Here is a 3,754-nt window from a genome sequence, read left to right on the forward strand (position 1 = left end):
CGGTCTCCCCGCGTGCAGCTAAGCATTCCGAAGCTGGCGCGCGCTCTCGCGCCTGCGCTGTGCAGGCGGCGGAGGCCGTTGGCGTCACGTGCTCGGTCGCTCGAGCCACCCGGGGTTGACAGACTTGGCTGGAAGGGAAAGGCGCGCCTTCAATCTCTGGACATAGGTGGGTTTTGTTTTTTAAAGGGGAAGGGTCCCCCATTATTTTTTTGGAGCATCCTGGAGTTGGAACTGGTAAGGAGCTGCTCGACATTGGTTGTGGATACCTTGAAGGTTTTGAAGCAGATGTTGGATGCGATGGCCTTCTGTCATGGATGCTTTAGCTGAGATTCCTTCATTGCAGGGGGTTGGTCTAGATGACCCATGAGGTCCCTTCTGGCTCTACAGTTCTATGATTCTAGGAAGAGCCTGTCCGGGCCAAGTTCTAACTTGAGCAGTCCCGTCTCGATTGTTTTGCAGAGTATACCTCTTGTCACAGCACATTGCTGCTATGTCCCACATCCTAACAGTGTCATTAATTTGGTTATGTGCCCTCAGTCTTTATTTATTGAGGTACCGCCGTGGCAGGAAGGTAAACGGCGTCTTCGTGCGCTCTGGTTTCTGTCACAGTGTCCCGTTGAGCTCCTAAAGATAGTGGGGAGAACATTCCACAAATGGGTAAAGGTAAAGGGACCCCTGACCATTAGGTCCAGTCGTGACCGACTGGGGTTGCGGCGCTCGATCTCGCTTTATTGGCTGAGGGAGCCGGAGTACAGCTTCTGGGTCATGTGGCCAGCATGACTAAGCCGCTTCTGGCGAACCAGAGCAGCGCACGGAAACGCTGTTTACCTTCCCGCCGGAGCGGTACCTATTTATCTACTTGCACCTATTTATCTACTTTAACGTGCTTTCGAACTGCTAGGTTGGCAGGAGCAGGGACCGAGCAACGGGAGCTCACCCCGTCGCGGGGATTCGAACCGCCGACCTTCTGATCGGCAAGTCCTAGGCTCTGTGGTTTAACCCACAGCGCCACCTGCGTCCCTTTCCACAAATGGGTAGCCACCACTAAAAAGGCGTGTTCTGGTGTTGCCGCCTTCTGGGTTTCTCCTGGACAAGGCACATGAAGAAGGGCACAGTCCTGAAATCTATTTCAGGAGCTACTGGGGCTGAAGTTGCTTATGAATCAATCCCACTGGGTAGGACTTGGGTGCTGTGCTCAGGTCCCGCCTGTGGTTTCTGTTTGGCCAATGTGAGAATTGAGCAGTATATAAAATTTATGAAATAAGTAAAGTAACAGGGTGCTGAACGAGATAGAGACCATTGCACTGCTTGAGCAGGCTCTTACGTTCTTAGCTAATGTGTAGAATTATGGTACACATCTACTGTATAGAATGGAAAGTGGGTGGAGTCATGTTTCCCATTTTGCTGCTTGAGCTTATGTATGCATAAATCCTGCAGCATTCAGTGGATCTTCTGCTCAGGTAAGCGTGCATAGGATTACAACCTAACAATGGAATTTTGTTTAGTTTTGTGGGACTTACTCTCAGGTAAGTGCATATTGGTTTGGAGCTGCAAGCCTGTGCACACTTACATTGTGCCTTAATGACCACAGTGTGATTGCACTGTTGGAGACTAAATGTAGAAAGGATGGGGAATGAAAAGGTTGAAAAAACTGCTTAAAGCAATGAAAATGAAGATATGTTTTTATTAGACATTTAAATTCAGGTCAGGATGAAGCTGCATATGAATTAAACTTACATGGAACAACTTAGACTGGAGTTTTTGACCCCAACTTTTCCAGGTTATGCTTTTCCTTTTAAGTGCTTCAGCAAAATCAGTCCATTGTCTGTTTTGGACAATACTGTGTGCTGGCCGTAACTCCAGGCTCCACAGCAGGCATCTTTCTCAACACCTGTTGTCACAAATAATTTAAGTGGAAATAAAAGGGATTGAACCTGGAATCTTTTGTATGAAAAGAGTTGCCATCTTCTGTTTTTAGAAATTTTTACATCTTCCGTTGTGTGGCCCTGGTCTCATGCATTGTTGCTTTCGTCCAGGGGAAGAAACGAGAGCTTGGATGGCCATTTGTTGGGAATTGTTTAGCTGTGATTCCTGAATTGCAGGGGATTGGTCTAGATGATCTGTACCTTCTAACTACAATTCTGTAGACTCCTTCACATTCTGCTCAGTGTATATCACTGGCAGCAAGCTACACTCTGACCCTATGCTATTATTCAAGGGCTTTTATGGTCCCTTCAGGGTCCTTAATTCTTAAATCATAAACTGTCTTATATACAGTTAACCTTCAGTGCCCACCAGCCATGAGAGAGAGGCCTTTCATGATGAAAATATCACAGAAACTCTGGTGGTCTACATTTTCTTCATAGTGTAACCTTGCTTATTTCACACATGCACTTGAGAACTTAAAAGATTTTACAAAAAAACCTGAAGTCCATTATGACTTTGGCAATGAGAAAATAGTCTTATCATAAGGTTGAAATACTATAATACAGTGCCAATTTTACAACTGGCTGTTCCATTGCCCTTATAGATTTTTCATTTCAAGCCTCAAGGTTGATAATGTTTCTTCATTTTACGAAGGTCTTGGAGGTATTCCAGATGAAACCTACTTTTAGAATGTCCTTTTCCTTAACATCCTCAAGTTCCTTTCAGTTGTTATTCTGGTCACAATAAACAAATTTTTGGTGATGTTATTTATTTGTATATTTGGTCAAAACAAAGCATTGTTATTATTTTTAAAATTTGTGTCAAAAAACTTGATGTGTTGATTTTAAATCCTATGACATCTAGACCCACTTATTGTGTAGTATTATTTTTAAAAGATCAAAAATGGAAATGCAACAGCACTCTCTCCAGGAATAATACATATAAAGCAAAACTTTATAAAAAATGTCACTGAAAGACCTGGGTAAATGAAAAAGACCTTTAACTGCTCCCAGAAAAAACCTCAGCACATAGTAGCCATATTTTGTAGTAGCTGAAGTTTCTGTGCAGCCTTCACGGAAAGCAGCATATACAGTGCACAAGAGCAGTGTTTTTCAACCACAGTTCCGCGGCACACTAGTGTGCCGCGAGATGTTGCCTGGTGTGCCGTGGGAAAAATTGAAAAAATCGAAAGATTTTTAAAAAAATAAATGTCAAATTTTTGCCCACTAGGTGGGCGTCGGACTGTGTCCACCCTATTTTCCATCCGTCCTGGGTGGGGATCAGATCGGATGGGATCGGATCAAAGCAGACAGGCGGTCCGCTCTCATCCAATTCCCCATAGAGAGCAGCGGGGCTCTGACATCTCCCTCTCTGCACACAGTGGTGGTGTGCCTCGTGATTTTTTTCATGAAACAAGTGTGCCTTTGCCCAAAAAAGGTTGAAAAACACTGCACTAGAGTAGTGGGCTCTTATAAGAGCATTGTTTCATCAAGACACACCTATTACCATTTCCTGTATAAAATACACACGTATGAACTAAAATGTTGCAGGGAAAAAGACTTGCTTGTGGTTAAGTGGCAATCATAACCAAACTAACCTAGGAGTAAGCCCCATTGAATTGAATGTGATTTACTTCCGAGGGCCTGCATTGGTGATTAATGGGTTAAACTATCCTGCCTCATGGGATTAGTCACTGTACCCCATGGAAGAAAGATTACCCCCTCTTGTTCTTCACAGTGTCTTTCCTATGAATCCCAAATCACTGGCTACTGGCTTACAAGTTCAATGAATCCACCACAGAGGTTCCCCAATGAGAATCCAAAAATAA

General features: G+C 44.1%; 1 long non-coding RNA gene across 4 annotated transcripts in view; it reads left to right on the plus strand.

Annotated features, from left to right (window-relative positions):
• The first annotated feature begins 48 nt into the window (after positions 1 to 48).
• LOC309538324 overlaps positions 49 to 3,754 on the plus strand; it is a 28,224-nt gene continuing 24,518 nt past the window's right edge. The window contains exon 1 of one of the 4 annotated variants that reach the window (XR_014222162.1): positions 49 to 166. This is a non-coding gene — a long non-coding RNA (uncharacterized lncRNA). The remainder of the gene's footprint in view (positions 167 to 3,754) is intronic. The other 3 variants (XR_014222163.1, XR_014222164.1, XR_014222165.1) reach the window with 3 other exon arrangements.

This window comes from Podarcis vaucheri, assembly GCF_965113315.1.
Source record: "Podarcis vaucheri genome assembly, chromosome: 8".
Classification (NCBI taxonomy): Eukaryota; Metazoa; Chordata; class Lepidosauria; order Squamata; family Lacertidae; genus Podarcis; species Podarcis vaucheri.